Raw genomic sequence first — 16,735 nt, 5'->3', positions numbered from 1 at the left:
TAAAAATGATAGGATTAGGAGTCTAGAGCTTCAGTTTTGTCCTCTTCATGACCCAGTTTGGGGTTTTCTTGGCAAAGATGCTGAAGGAATTTGCCATATCCTTCTCCTGCTCATTGGACAGAGGAGGAAACTGAGTTAAGTGGCTGTCCCAGAGTCACTCAGAGGAAAAGTGTCTGAGAATACATTTGAACTCAGGCGTTCCTGACTCCAAACCCAGTGCTCTGACCACTGTAATACCCAGTTGCCCCATAATATTTAACACCATTAACACCATCATTTTTTCCTACTAGATTTTCTCTCTAAATGTGGTCTTTTATGCTTCTGTTCTCTTGATTCTCCCCCTTCTAGTGTGATTACTCCTTTTCACTCTTTTCTTCTAGATTTGAATTCTTGTCACAACCCTACCTGTGAGTGTCCCCAAAGCTCAGTCCTGGGTCCTCTTTTACTCTCACTTAGTGATCTCAAGTGCCCAGAAGTTCAATTATCCTATCTATATCTACCTACTGATTTATTCTTATATGTGTGTATACATGGAGTATTTATATATATAAATGTTTGTGTGTACATTCAGTTGACTCCCAGAACTCAATATTCTGTCTCTCTCCTGACCTTCATTTCCAGATCTCCAACTTAAATCTGTCAGTTAAGCCTCAGTTTCTTTAACTGAAAAATTAGTATAATGATAGTCCTTTCCTTGAAAGATTGTTGTGAGGATCAAATAAGATTATATCTATAAAGCACTCAGCATATAGTAGGTGTTTAATAAATGCTTGCTCTCTCTTCTTTTTCTTTTATTTTTGTAAGCCCCTTGGGAGCAAGAGCAGTTTCATTTTTGTCCTTGTATTTCCAGTGCCTAAGCAAGTGCCCAGCATATAGTAGGCACTTAATAAAATATTTGTTGAATTAAATTGAAAGAAAATAATTTCACAGTTCTACTGAGGGCAGAGCCTGCTTGGGTATTTTGGGTAACTGGTGAAGTAGAATGAGGTTGGTTTGTTTCATTTATTAGGGCCTGATGCTCCAACTAATATTAATTGAATTGAATTGATTCAGCCTGGCTAGTTGTGGAGCTGCCAGGGTTCTGGGAATGGGAATGTTTCCTGGACTGGAACTTCAGGAGTGACTGGGGCAGGCCTCTGAATCCTTGGTAATGTCCCTTAATTCTGTTTGTCTCAGTTTCCTCATCTATAAAACAAACAGGAGAAAGAAATGGCAAACAACTCCAGTATCTTTGCCAAGAAAATCCCAAAGAGTAGGATGTGACTGAAAAATGACTGAACAACAAAAAAATGGTAATATTGTTATTACTACTCCCTGGAAAGTATAACAATATGTCCAAAACAGAACCCGCTGTCTTTCCCCTCCTCTCAAACTTCCCTTTACCAGGACCACCAAGTTCTCTGGCTCCCAGGTTTGCAATATGAATGTAATTTCCAATTTCTCCCTCTCATTCATCCCACATTAACCATTGGTTGCCAATCCACGTCATTCCCACCTTCCCAGTATCTTTTATGTGTCCCACAGCTATCAGCCCTCATCTGTTAATAAACAACAGCCTTCTAACTAATCTCCCAGCCTCGGGTCTTTTCCCGTTCTAACCCATCTTTCACGCATTGTTCTGTCAAGTAATTCTCCTCCAGCACAGCACTTTGCTAGAGCACCCTTTTACCTCCAGTATCAAACAGAAAGTTCGATGTTTGCCAGTTAAGGTTTTTCCCACCCTGGCCCCACCTTTCTCAGTTTTCTCTCCTCTAGACTGTGATTCAATGCTACTAACTCTGCTGTTCTTCCAACAAGGTACCCTAAGCATTTCACCTCTTGACATCTGTGACTTCTTTCAAGACTCAACTCAGACCTTGTAGGAGAAGCCTTTGGGCCCCTGAGGCCCCTGAGTCTTTCCCTCTGGACTGTTTTCCTTCTTTGCTGGGCAGTGTTTGTACATGAAATTTTGTGAGGCTGGGGACTATTGCTGCGATTCCCTCTCCCTCTGCACCCTTAGCACGGTACCTACTGTAATAAATGCTTGTTGACTGTGTATCATAATAGAGGATGACACTGTACAACTTCCAAGGCCTAGAGAAAGGAAAAGCTTTGGGACAAAGGGAACCTGGTCTGGGCCACGCAGCTCCCATCTTGGTCCCTAGAGAGAAGGGTGGGACCGTCAGCAAGACCAGGAGCAGTTTTGGCAGGGAAATGCGCGCATCTGTCTCGGAAAAACAAAAACAAAACCCAAACAGCCCGAGTCGAGGCCTTTAATTTTTTTTTTTGTGATTGCCCAAGGGAGCGCTAGTGACAGGCCTTGGAGAAGGAAGCCGGAGTCCGTTCCTGAAAGGCACAGTGAGGAAGGAAGATGGGTGGGGAGAGCCAGTGTCCACAGCCCATTGGGGGCTATTCCGAGGGAAACAGGCCTCAGACAGTGACAGCTTCCCCAAGGGCAGAGAGCTTGTAGTTTCTCCTTGAGTAGATAGCTAGATCCCTGAGAAATGTACAGGAAGAGGGGAATTTCAGGAATGGGGGTCCTGAGATTCTTGGGCACAGGAATACAAGAGGTGGAGTGTTACTATTATTTCTTAACCTAAAAATAATCGGAGGATTACCTGGCTTGAGTCTGACCAGGAGCAGGATTTGAACTTGGAGCCACCTCACTCCAATGACACGGGATAAGGGGGGGGGGGGTGAATTGGGGATTTGAAGGGGGATTTTAGAGTTCAGAGGCCTGCGGAATTTAGAGATACGGGAGAAAGGGGAATTCTGGTTTCCTAGAGGTGGGGTTCCCAGAGAAGGGGACCCCTGGGCAGGGATCCTCTCCTTTCCCATCACCCCCCCCAAAAAAAACTTGCCAGGCTGGCACCGGGAGGGAGTTTGTAATTATCTTTACGTTTTAGCCTCCGCTGCTTTAATTAGTCTGTTTTGACTCCGTGCATGGGGCTCTGCATTTGGAGACCATTTTATTTTTAGCCGGCGTTTCCATGGCAACAGGCAGAGCTGGGGAGAGCCGGGCAGATTGAAAGGCAGACCCAGCCCACCCCCTCCCCAGGGATAGTTTGGGTTTCCATTTTAACCCTTTACGTTTCTCGTCTGGCGCCAGGGGCCATCAGGATTAATGAGGGAGGGAAAGGAGAGGCCCATTTGGACAGCGGCCAGAGAAAGAAAGGTGGGGGAGGAGAGCACGGGAGGAAGGAGGCCAAGAAGGGGGAGAGGTCCCAAGGGGAAGAGGCTGGGGGGGGGGAGGGAGAGAGGAGAAGGAATAAGAGAAGTGGGGGGAGGCAAAAAAGGAGAGGTCGTGGTGGGGGAAGGGAAAAGAAATGCGGCCTGGGATGGAGAGGAGGGGGCAAGACCGGGAGGGAAACGGAGGTCAGAAGAGGGAGGGAAAAGAAAAAGGGGGGCACTAGGGAAGAGAAGGCTGGAAGAGGCCCGGGAGGGGGGGCCACGTCAGGGAATGGGACCCCATGCTACAAATAAGGAACTGGAGGCTCAGTGAGTTAGCCAAGCGTGGCACGGGAATAAATGTGGCGGGAGGATTCGAACCCCGCTCTCCTGCAGAAGACCCTCTCCTCAAAGCTATTCAGGGAAGGAACCGGAGGGACGGGAGCGGAAGGAAGGGGAAGGAAGGCTGGAACCCGGCGTGTGGGCAGTGCCAGGCTGGGCCCCTCTTCCAGGAGGCCCCGGAGAGGCTGCGTCGTCCGACCCCCCGAGCCGGAGGCTCTCCTCCCACCCAGAAGTCATGGCTCTGGGACCGGCCGTCGCGAGCCGGCCCAGCCGCGGGCAGCCCCGTTTGTGGGTGACTGGCAGGCCCGCAGGCCGCATTACTGCTCCGCGGGAGGAGAAGCTGTCCATGGTCCGCCCTCCCGCCGCCCAGCAGATGCGTGCGGGGACTGGCCTCCGAGCCCTCACGGCGCTGACTCCTCTCTTGAGATCTGACATTTGCCGGTCACTGCCAGAGGCCGTCCTTTGGGTCATGGCTATGTTGTAGAGGGAAGAGCAGAGGGGGGCTCTCTGGAGGCCCACCTCTAACCTGTCACCTACCCTGCCGGGGCAGCTCCGGGGCTCCAGAGCGGCCTTTCTCCGACTTGGGGGAGCCCCTTGTGCCCGCGAAATCACACATCTGGGCTAATAATAACGTTGGTGGGAAGTGTGTGTAAGCCAAATTTTTAAAATGGACTCCTATTTTAAATGTTCCCGTCGGAGACAGGAAGGGTATTTAAAGAATTCCGTAAATTATACCTTCCCCAGTTCTCCGTGGGGCACGTGTATTATTTTCATGTATCATAAATCTGGGTCTAAAGGGACTTCAAGTTGAACCAGATGATTACCACGGTCTCTTTAGCTCCAAACATAAGAGTTAGATATACTACATACTTTTGCTACACGGCTAATCTTGTTAGTACATTTTCAAGCAATAAACAGCCTTCGCAAATTAGAATAAAACATTTTTAGTGTGTGAACATCATCTCATCCAGTTTCCTTGTCATACGGGCGAAGCAATGAAAGGCAAGACAGGTTACGGTGGCTTGCTTAAGAAATTAAAAATAATTTCATTTAGGTCAATGAGAAATGTTCACTTTGACCATCATGCTCTCATGTCCTTTACAATAGCTTAGAAAATAATTTAATAATTTTATTAAGCTTGGTTAAAGGCCATCTAATACAGCTCTGCCTTGTTTAGAGATGAGGAAAATGAGGCTCAGAAAGGTGAAGAGAGCGGCTACACAGCTAATAAGTATCAAAAAGGGGATTTAAATCCAGATCTGACTCCAGATCCCAAACTCATGTGATATATAAGGCAATGCTGCCTGAAGGACAGCAAGTGACCTTTCAATCAGTGGTTGAATTTGCAGGGTGCACCTAGGCCAATCTTGTAAAAACCTTCAGAGTCGAGTCTTAGATGATCCAAGTTATCATATAGTCCAAAGCCTTCCTTTGACAGAGACCAAATCCTGAAGGCCCTCCCCCGAGGAAAATGACTTGTCCAAAGTCCTTCAGTGCCTTAGTAGCAGACCTGGGCATTCCCACTCCCAGTTCAGTTCAAAGCTAGATGGCCCAGTGATGAGACTGGAGTCAGAAAGACCTGAATCCTGTCTCAAATACTATCTGTCTGACCCTCTGCAAGTCACTCAAGTGGAAAATTGGAATAATAATAATAGCACCTATCTCTCAGTTATTGTAAGGATCAAACAAAAGCTAATATTTTTAAGTGCTTAGCATAGATCATAACGCCAGATGTGTGTTTTTCATTTTTGTTTCTCAGTCATATCTTATTCTTCATGACTCCATTTATGGTTTTCTTGGCATTGATATTAGAATGGTTTGCCATTTTCTTTGCCAACTCATTTTGCAGATGAGGAAACTAAGGCAAACAGGGTTAAGTTGACTTGTCAGGGGTCATATTTGAACTAAAGAAAATGAATCTTTTGGGCTACACTCAATGCTCTGTACCATCTAGCACATAGGAATACCCTTGGATCATAGGAGGTACTTAAATGCTTGTTTCTTTCCTTTCCACTATTCTACGGCACCATTCTTCCCTACTCACTTGGCTATCTTCCGAGTTCCCTAATTGGCCCATGTTCTCCCCTGCTCAGTCAATGAATCCTAAAAGTAATTTCTCCACCTTCAGTCTCCATTCCACAAAGTGTATTTGGCACCGGAAACACAAAGTATAAACACAGACCAGGAGGGAGGCGATTGACTGGTCACAAGCCTGTTAGATTATGTTCTAAACCCAGACTTGGGACGTGGGGAGCCCTCAGAGACTGGCACATCCTGATTGGGTTGGATGGCCTCCAACTCTTTTCCTTTTGGACCTGTCTGAGACTGGCTTTATCCTTGGCTTATAGGAAGCCAGATTTTTGCCAAGGGCCAGACTAGGTTAGAAGCGGGCAGACTCTTCATCTGCGGCACCCCGAGTTTTGGAGAATCATGCTGGGAAATGAAAAATCCAGGAGAGAAAGACAGGGAGAGGGGAAGGTGCCAAAGAGAAGCTGCCAACTTGATAGTTTTCCCCAGAGCCAGAAGGATGTCCTGGGACATGTATAACTTGAGAGGCAATATAGTGAAGTAAATATGGATCACCAACTCGGGTCATGAAGACCTGGATTCAACTTGTGTTTCAATAGCTTTATAACCTCCAAGACTCAGTTTCCTTATTTGTAAAATGAGGATAATAACAACATTGGGGTGAACCATGCTCTTAGAGTTACAGATTTGGAAGTCATGTAGTCCAACTTCCTCACTTTATAGATGAGAAATCTGAGGCTCAGGAAGGTTACAAGATAATGTTTATAAAACGCTTATCAAGCCTTAAAACCTTACAAAATTATTACAAGTTTAAAGAGATGGGAGCTGTCATTTTTGTTGAGTCGTTTCAGTTCTGTCCAACTCCTTTGGACCCTATCTTGGGCTTTTCTTGGCAAAAATACTGGAGTGACTTGCCATTTCCTTCTCCAGTTCATTTTTACAGGTAAGGAAATGGAGGCAAATTAAGTGATTTGCTGGGGCAAATCTAGGGCCAGATTTGAACTTGTGAAGATGCATTTTTTATTCCAATCCCACTGCTCTATCCACGGTGGTACTTAGTTGCCAGATGGGAAACTAAGGGCCAGGGAATTTTAGAGACTCAAGTTATATTTGAACTTAGGAAGTTGAGTCTTTATGGCTTCCCTCTATCCCCTGTGCTGCCCCTGAAACATAGTTGGTGCTTAATAAATAGTTGTTTCCTTCCTTTCCTCTATTCTATGGCATCAGTCTTCCCTACTCACTTGGTGTTCATTAATTGTTCCATGTTTTCCTAAGCTCAGTCAGTGCGTCCTAAAACTAATCTCTCCACTTATAAAATTCTACTCATAAAATTTAATTCTTCTTTAAAATAAAGTGATTTCAGGACCTTTAATCTGTTGCTCTCCCTTTTATATCCTCTTCCCTTCTCTTCCCTTTTCACCCCTATGCAGTCAGCTACCTTCTGCTGTCTGAGTTTTCAAAGTGCCTTCTTCACCCTGGTGAGCCAGTATGAGACACTCCTTTCCAAGGTTTGGATGAACAGACGCATAGTGAAGAAAGGAGAATCAGGAGAACAATCTCCAAGATAACCAAAGGAAACTCTGGAAACACTGGCGGGTTTCAGGACCCTCATGCAGTCATGACTTCAGAAGCGTGGTGAAGTGGGCCCCTTGCCTTTTGGCATTGAGGTGATGGGCTGCAGGTACAGAATGGTTCATATATTTAGGGCATACCTAAGATGTTGATTTGTTTTGCCTGGACTTATTTATCATGAGAATGATTGAGAAGTTTTAATGATATGAAGGAAGAAAAGAGACTAAATTAAAAAAAAATTACAAAAAGAACCTCTAGGGACCTAGTTACAGGTTCTGTATGGGAATGTATAACTCTTTAAGGCTACAGGGACAACAGAAAGTTCATCAGAGAGGTCCTACTATGCTCCCAAATGCATCCTAAACATGTCTATAGTATTCTTCATCCCATAACTTTAATCCAGGAGTATCAATCTTTTAATTCTAATAAGCTCCTTTTTCCTTAGCAGTTGGCACATTTCCAAATGGACTGGAAATTCTCCTGGGGAGTTTAAAGTTTTTGCTTCTCATTCCAGTGACCTGAATGAGACCTCCTAAGAGCAAGAGTGCATGGCCAGGTGAGGTGAGAAAGGGAGAGGAAGCTTCACTGGCTCACTCATTCTCCTACCTTGTACCCAGGACAGTAAGGAAAATGGGTCAGACCAGGATTGCAATGCCATGTTCTGTCCTGGGCATTATGTGTCAGGGAAGGCATAGGTTGAAAATCCTGAGCACTTTCAGAAGGGTGATGAGGGGATATGAAGCAAGACCTCAGAAAGATCTGTGGAAGGGACTGAGGAAAGAGGCTGTCCAGTTCAAATCTCTCTCCCTAACCCATTTCACAGATGAGAAACTAAACAAGTTAGGTAACTTATATGAAGTCATACAGACAATAAACGGTACATGAGGATTCATCTGGTGCTAAATCCATCCACCTTCCACTGCTCTATGCTAATTTGGGGGGCTCTAGGGAATGGGATGTGATAGATGTCTTAGAGTATCATGAAGTCTGTCATGTGGAAGAGACACTAAGAGGACAGAACTAGGAACAAAGTGCAGAAATTTTGCTGAGGAGGCATGTTTAACTGAACGGGAGGAAAAACTTCCTAACAATTAGACTTATTCAAAAATGGAACAAGCTGTCTCAGGAGGTAGTGAGTTCCCCATTATTGTAGATCTATGAGAAGAAATTGGACTTGTCAAGGATTTTAGAATCACAGACTTAAAACTGAAAGGAACCCAAGAGATTATTTAATGCAACCCTCTATTTTACAGATGAAGAAACTGAGACCCAGAGAGGTTCAATGAATGATGAATAGAGTAATCATGACTTCAGAAGATTTAGCGTGAAAGGAGCCTTTTACTTCTTGGTTTTGAGGTGATGAGCTGGGGGGTCAGAATGGACTATACATTTAGGAGCATGGACAAGCCACAGTGGTAATAAGTAGCAAAGTGAGGATTTAAACCCAGGTCCTCTGACTTCAAAGCCAGTGTTTTTCCTACTAGTGAATTCCTGTTAATACCAGTTGCCTTCCAGCTCTGAGACTGTACAATTGTTGAAGATTTAAGAACTTCCCAATTCTGCCTTGGGGATGCCCTTTTCCAAAGACTAAAGCATTTATAACTAATACCAACTTAGAGCTTCATTTCTTCCAGAGGGTATTTTGTATCTTATTGCTTTATTATTTCAAATGATCCATGATATCATCAGTGAGGGCGGTACCTCTGATAGTGCAGATTGCAGTCTTCTCCTGACTTGGTTGATAGCTTCAGCAAAGAAGAAAAAAGAAAGGAAGGAAGGAAGGAAGGAAGGAAGGAAGGAAGGAAGGAAGGAAGGGAAAGAAAGAAAAAGAAAAAATGGAAGGAGGGAAGAAGAAAGGAAGAAAGGAACAAAAGGAGAAAAGGATGAAGGAAAGAAAGAAAATTAATCTCTCCATGACCACCCCTCTTGGTGTTTGAATTTAACTAGGGCTGGTCCCTGAGTGACAGTCATTTGGTCCATCACTGGGCCAAGACTGAAACAAAGTCTTTCCCATTTAAGTGGGGACCTCTCATAGATGGAATCCACAGAAAATTTCCTAGAAATCTATACCAATGACCAAGAAATCAGGTCAAATTCAAGAAGGAAACAATTCTTGTTCATCTTTTTTCTCCCCCTTAATCTTCCCTCTGAGATTATCTCCAATTTGTCAGAAATATAAGAGATAGAGATAAATATATATCTTATTTGTACACAGCTGTTGTTACCTCCTCTATTAGAATGTAAGCTCTTGAGGACAGGAATTCAACTTTGCCTTTCTTTGTATCCCTAGCACATAGTACAGTACCTGGCATATAGTAAATGCTTATTTGATGATTTTGTAATTCTTGATATAAAGATCACAAGATGATAGACTTAATATTGGAGGGGACTTCAAAAGCCATTAGCCTGACATATGAAGAAACTGAGTTCCACAGATGTTACATGGCTTGCCTAAGGTCACATAACTAGGAAATGGAAGAGGTGGGATTGAAACTCAGGTTCTGTAACTCCAGAGCCTTCATTTAAGGGATGATTCTTTGGGTCAGGGTCACAAGAAGCATATATTTAGAAAAGAATATAATATAAAAATAAAAAATAAGAAAAAAAATTATTCAAGAAAAAATTTGTTTTTGAGTGGTATTGGAGCCCCATTCACACAACCTCATCCCATCTCTTCAGCATCTCTCTGGAGGACTTTCTCCCTCTCTTTCTTTCTTGTCTCTCATTTTGTCTCTGTCTCTGTCTCTCTCTGTCTCTCTGTCTCTCTCTCTCTCTCTCTGTCTCTGTCTCTCTCTGTCTCTCTGTCTCTCTCTCTCTCTCTCTCTCTCTCTCTCTGTCTCTCTCTCTCTCTCTCTCTCTCTCTCTCTCTCTCTCTCTCTCTCTTTCTCTCTTTCTCTCTCTCTCTCTCTCTCTCTTCCTCCCTCTCTCCCTCCCTCCCTCTTCTCTTTTTCTCCTTCATATCCTCTTTTCTCCGGCAGATCCTGCTGAGCTGCTTCAAACATGCTCAGGCCTCCCCAGTTTTAAAAAAAGACTTTCCTTTCACTTTGTTGTCCTTTCCCAATCATAGTACTCTCTCTCCCCTTTCTTTCATTGCTAAGTACCTCTCAGAAATGGCCTACACCCACTGCTTGTGTTTTCTTATCAGCCACTCTAACCTGAACATCCTGAAGTCTGTTTTGCCTCCCAGAATTTTCAGAGTTGAAGGGATTTATGCAAACATGTCAAACCTATACCTGAAAAAGAGCTCTTCTTCTCATATACCCACCAGGTGGTCATGCAGACTGCACGAAGCCCTCCAATGAATGGCAACCCATTGCTTCCCAAAGGAGCCCATTCTGCTTTTGGACTGCTTTAATTACATGGAAGTTTTTGTTTCCTTTATCAAGTATAACTTTGTCTTTTTGCAGCTTCTCCCGATGCTTCTTCCCCCTAGGGCCAAATCAAACAAGGCTAATTTTTCTTCCAGGCTAATTCTGCCCTTCAAATACTTAACACAGCCATATTGGTCTTCTCCAGGGTAAACATGCCCATTCCAGTAATCCTCTTTGACAAGTAATAACTAGATGAACAAAATATTATACCTGAAGTCAAGAAGTCCTGAGACTGAATCCAACATCAGAACCTTACTAGCTACAGGTAAATCACTTAACTGCCTCCATTTCCTTATCTTGAAATAAGGAATAAATAAGATCAGGGATAAAATAGTACCTACCTCCGAAGGCTGTTTGTGAGGATAAATAAGATAATATTTGTAAAGTACTTTATAAACTTAAAAGCATCATATAAATGTTAGCTATTATTATTATTATTATTATTATTATTATTATTATTATTATTATTATTATTATTATTATTATTATTCACTGCCCTGGTAGCTTTTCTCTGATTGCTTTCCAGTTTATCAATACTCCTTCCTAACATGTGACACCCAGGACTGAACACAGCACTCCTGATTTAGCATTTTTAAATTGTATTGAAGCCCCATTCACCCAGCCTTGTCCCATCTTTTGAGAAACCTAAATCCCCACCATTCCTCTCTCTAGAATCTCTCTGAATCCATAAGGATTCTCTCTCCCTGTCTCCTTCTTCCCACCATCCCTCTCCCTTCCTCTCTCTCTCCCTCTCTTTCTGTCTTTCTCCTTCCCTCCCTCTCTTTGTTGTCTGTCTGTCTCTGTTTCTGTGTCTTTGTCTCTATCTCCCTCCCTCCCTCCCTCTGTCTTTGTCTGTCTCTTTCTGCCTGTGTCTGTCTGTCTATCTCTTTGTCTCTCTGTCTGTGTCTCTGGCCAGCATAGAGGACATTGGGACTCAGTGTCTCATTTCTCACCTCACTGCTCTCCTAGATTTCATCATGTCTCATCTTTTTACAATATCCCATCACATCTCCCTAGGACCACTGCCCCAGATCCTCCTCCTCTGATTAGAGAGGGTGGAGGATAGACAGTGAAGAATCCCTCCCACTCAGATCTTCTATCCTCCCAGGGCAGCGATCTATCATTTCGCACCCTCCTCTGGACTTTATTATCCCTGGGTCTCCCATTCCCCTTCTCCACTCCCATCCTGGCTTTTCAGTTTCTTTTTTTTGTATTATCTTCTTCCTGCTGAGGTCAAGTACTCTCTTTGTCACCTCAGCCATTAGCTCCGTGCCTGGTACCTGGTAAGTTCTTAATAAATGTTATGGCTGAAGAGTCCCTTTTTACTTGTAGGTATTCTGTGTGTCTTATGGAAGCCAAAGTTCGTTAAGTCTCTCAGTGCATCTCATTCCTTCATTGCCCTATAATGGGGTTAATGGAAATCCCCAAATCTCTTCAGAAGGATTGCTAAATAGACATGCACAGTCATTTCTAGCCCTATCTCTGCTACAACTCTCTCCAAGACCAGTAGTGATATCCTCTCATACAAATCTTTGGTCTTTTGTGGATCACAGACGCATAGATCTGGGGCTGGGAGAGACTAGGCCCGATTATTATTATTATTACAATATTTGTTATTATTATACAATAATCTTGTTGCACAAGAAAAATCAGATCAAACAGGAAAAAAACTGCAAACATACAACAACAAAAAGTGTAAATGCTAAGTCGTGATCCACCCTCAGTTCCCAGTTATTCCTCTGGGTTTTACTATCTATTTAATAACAAAAAAAATTAAGTAGAAGATAAAAACAATGATATTTGTAAACCTTAAAGAGATTTTCAAAATGCTTGCTATTATTGTGATCATGGTGAATGAAGAGCTTTCTTTTCTGATCTAACACTGTCATCTCTTCTTGCTCCTGCTTCCTAGATATAGATACCCCTAACTCAGCCCTCTGCTGTCTGTCCTTCTCTACAGTCAGTCTCCTTAATTTCTGGCAATGACTCTCTTACTTTCCATCTGTAACTCTCTCCTGCTTTATTAACAGGATACCTCCCCACTCAACTAACCCCGCAGTTATCTTAGATTCAGTAAATGGAAAACTGAACTCATCTCTCTGCCCCCTGCTCCCCACAGAAGCAGTATGTCTAGAGAAGAGTATATTTATCCTGGTCCTTCACAACTTGGCAACATTATCCGGTGAAGTCATGAGAGCTGAATCTCAACTCCTCCTTCACTATTTATTACCTGTGTGACCCTGGACAAATAACTGGTTGTTGTTTTTTTTTTAATCTGTAAAATGGGCCTCTAAGGTCCCCTCCAACTTAACCTGAGTTGCCAACCTAACCCCAACCCCACCTCTCAAGCTCAAAACCTTAGAAGAAAGACCATGGGAGTGCCAGACTGCAGACCAAGCAGTAACAGAGTACTGTGTTGAAGTCAAAAGAACTCACATGTATATGGTGCTTTACAATTTACACAGCATTTTCCTGAAAACTACCTCCTGAGGTGGGTGGTGTAAGTAATACTTACTAAGGGCAATGCAGTGGATAGAGCTCTGGACCTGGAGTGAGGAAGGCCTGAATTCAAATCCAGTTTGAAGTATCTACTAGCTTTGTGATCCTGCGTAAGTCATCTAACTTCTAACTCTTCCCAATGTGACACTGTCTCCCTAACTAGCATATAAGCTCCTTGCGAGAAGGGGACTGTTTTTTTTTTTCTTTGTTATTGCATCCCCAGTACTTAGCACAATATCTGGCACATAATTGTTTCCCTAAGGGAACTATGACATCAGGGAAGTGACATGCAACTTACATGTCATGGCATCACCTTCCTAATGTCATGGTCCTCTTCAAAATTCTATTCAAAATACTATTGAAATTAAAAAAAAACAACAGAAAATCTAAAAATATTTTAAGAAAAAAAGTTTTCCCATAAATTTAATAAGCAAATGACTCAAGTATCCTGAGATCCAATGAAGACATTATGTAATCGCTTTGTAAATAAACTAGATCTAAAACTTTTTAAAAACCTGGGTTGGAGGACAAATACAGAGAGGCTTGGAGAGACTTACATCAACTGATGCTGAGTGAAACGAGCAGAACCAGGAGATCATTATACACTTCAACAACAATACTGTACGAGGATGTATTCTGATGGAAGTGGATATCTTCAACATAGAGAAGAGCTAATCCAATTCCAATTGACCAATGATGGACAGAATCAGCTACACCCAGAAAAGGAACACTGGGAAATGAGTGTAAACTGTGAGCATTGTTTTTTTTTTCTTTCCAGATTATTTTTACCTTCTGAATACAATTCTTCCTTTGCAACAACAACAACAACAACAAAATTCGGTTCTGCACATATATATTGTACTTAGGATATACTATAACATATTTAATATGTATGGGAATGCTTGCCATTTAGGGGAGGGGGTGGAGGGAAGGAGGGGAAAATTTTGGAACAGATTACCTATGCATATGTACTGTCAAAAAAATGTTATAATTATAAAATTAATAAAAGTAAATAAATAAATAAAAATAAAATAATTTGTTCCTATGACTTGTTCTTTAACTCACTCATTCTTTTGGATTAGATTGTTTAATTTCCAATTAATTTTTAATTTTTATTTTCATGACTCTTTATTAAATACATTTTATTGCATTATGAAAAAAAAAACCTGGGTTGGAAGCTACTTGAGGCAATTCTTGCTATTAGAATAATGGAGTCTTGTTCCCCTTAATGCCAGACTCCATCAGTGACTGCTATTTTAGGCCCCTGACAGAAATGGACCCTCAGGAGCAACTTCAGAGGTCACTAGGTGAAGTGATGACCATCACTTGGAAGTTGTAAGCTCCTTGAGAACAAGGACTGTCTTTGCTTCAACACTCAGCATGGTACTGGCACATCGTAGGCATTTATGTCTATTGACTGATGATCTTACCAATCTTGAACGCCTGGGCACCCAATATTCGTAGGTGATTAGAGCTAAGGTGACCTACCTCATCCAGTTCCCTTATTTCACAGATGAGAAAACTGAGACCCAGAGAGATTCGTTGCCCAGGAGATTTAAAGAGAATCCAGCATATAATTTTAGAGCTGAGGAAACTGAGGCCCAGAAAGAAGATGGCACTAGTTTTCTATGAATACATCCCCGGAAAGGAGTTTCTGGGCCTTGGAAGGAAGCAAGGAACAGTTTGGGTGGGATCATCAACACTTCCCGATGGATAAATAAACAAAGCAACACAATGGTCTATGGGAAATTCCATAGGATCATAAATCTAGACATGGAAGGAAATTAGAAGCCAACTAGAGATTTTATAAGCAAAGGACTTCCATTTGAAAGCTACCATTCTACTTTTGGGGTTACTTGCGTTTCAGGTGAGGGATTTGACCTTTCAGCCCTTTCCATCTCTAAGCTTCTAATTTCTAAGATTACAAAAAATCTCACAATGGGTTCTCGTCAGATGGCTGGATATGTTTATGATTCCCAAAACATATTCACACGCATTGTCCAGAGACATTGTCCAGAGTCTCTGGACATTAGCTCCATGAGGAAGGCAGCAGAAAGGTGAGGCAACAGAGGGAGGAAGACAGTTCACGTGTCATCTCTGTCACTGCTTGTATAGTTTTGAGTAAAACAGTTTAGCTTCTTCAGGACTCAGTTCCCCCCTCCCCTCCACAAGGTTCCTTCTAGCTATCCATCTATGATCCTGTGATTTGGCAAAGGTTTGTTAGATTAAATTGTAAACTCCTTGAGGGCAGGGATTATATTTTTTTATTTTGCCTCAATGTCCCTAACGCCAGGCACAAGGTAGGCATTTTAAATTAACTTGAGCTGAACCATTAATTCTGAAGCTAGAGCCAGAACTAGAACTCAGGCATTCTTGATTCCTTGTCAAACATTTTCAGCAGTGTGCAGCCCCCTTGGACTGGACCAAGTCCCTGACCTTAACTCTGATCCAAGACAAGACTGTGGAAGTACCAATGAGTTTACTAAAATAAATTGGATAAATGCAAACTGGTAAGCATCTTTTTTACTGGAGAGAAAGCTGGAAGAGTGGGTAGAGAGTATCTTGAGGACCCCAATCATCATGGACAATGTGGCATCATGCAAAAAATGGATTTGGAGTGCAAAGTGGGATCTCCACCATTTATTGGACTTTGGGGAGGGGGGATAGGGAAAACGGAGGGTCTTTATCTGAGACTCTTTTCCCATCTCTAAAATAGGCACAATGTTTATAAGGACTTTCAGAAACTCTATAGTCCAATCTCCTTATTTTACAGAAGGGGAAACTGAGTCCTGGAGAAGTTAAAAAATTTTGTTCAAATCTATTCAAGGCAAAGACAGAAGTGAGATTTGAACTGTCTTCCTCCCACTCTACCATGTTGCCTCCCCCTTCTACTACTTCTCTCACAGGGCTGTTGTCCACAATGTGTTTTTAAACTACAAAGGGATAGGAATAACAAATATTTATTAAGCCCCTATTTTGGCATGGTGCTAAAGGAAAAATAAAAAATGTCCAGCAGAGAATAAAAGGAAGAAGGAAGCACAGAAAAACAGAATATCTTTTAAAAACTATGTGTAGTATTTATTACATGGCTTTTTAAAAGTAAACATTCTGAAATAGAAATTTTTGTGGTTTTATATTGAATCCTCTGTTATTCTGTATACATAGAAATATTTTTTATTTTTATATTTAAGTTCAAAATGAATTTAAAAATAAAAAAAACAAGCATTTTGCAATATTATCTCATTTGATCCCTTTGAAGGTAGGTGCTTCTATTACCTATTTTTCGGTTGAGGAAACTGAAGCAGATAGAGGTTAACTGATTTTCCTAGGGCTGAAAGATAATTTTGAACTCAAGTCTTTCTTATTTCAGGCCCACAGTTCTATTCACTGCAAGTTTAGATATCTGTGGGACTTTATAGAGGTCATTGAATTCCCCTTCAACTCTCAGATCCTGAGATCCTTTGCTCTCACCCTGAAAGCCTCCTTTTCCTCTGCCATTGACCTTCACCCCAGAGCCCAGACCAAAAAGTTCTAATTGCAACTTAACCATGATTCACTGTGTGAGGTTTGCAAGTCACTTCCCCTCTCTGGGCTTTTCTCTTCCTCTGTAAGATGATGTATGAAATGAGGTCTAAGCGAAAGTTCTTCCTAGCCTTACCAGTCAATCTACGGTTCTGTGCAGTTCAGCTCCTAGGACCGAGACCAGACCATGGAGTTCAGACTTGAGGCAGCAGCTCATATGAAGTAGTGAAAAAAATGTTGAATTTAAAAATCTC

The 16,735-nt window shown here is 42.3% G+C and overlaps 1 protein-coding gene across 6 annotated transcripts in view; it reads right to left on the bottom strand.

Annotated features, from left to right (window-relative positions):
- CPNE5 (copine 5) overlaps window positions 1-16,735 on the bottom strand; it is a 192,031-nt gene that overhangs the window by 50,634 nt on the left and 124,662 nt on the right. The window lies entirely within an intron of this gene.

This window comes from Sminthopsis crassicaudata, chromosome 4, assembly GCF_048593235.1.
Source record: "Sminthopsis crassicaudata isolate SCR6 chromosome 4, ASM4859323v1, whole genome shotgun sequence".
Classification (NCBI taxonomy): domain Eukaryota; kingdom Metazoa; phylum Chordata; class Mammalia; order Dasyuromorphia; family Dasyuridae; genus Sminthopsis; species Sminthopsis crassicaudata.
Note: the sequence above shows the minus strand (reverse complement) of the source record. Positions and strands in the feature narration are given on the sequence as shown.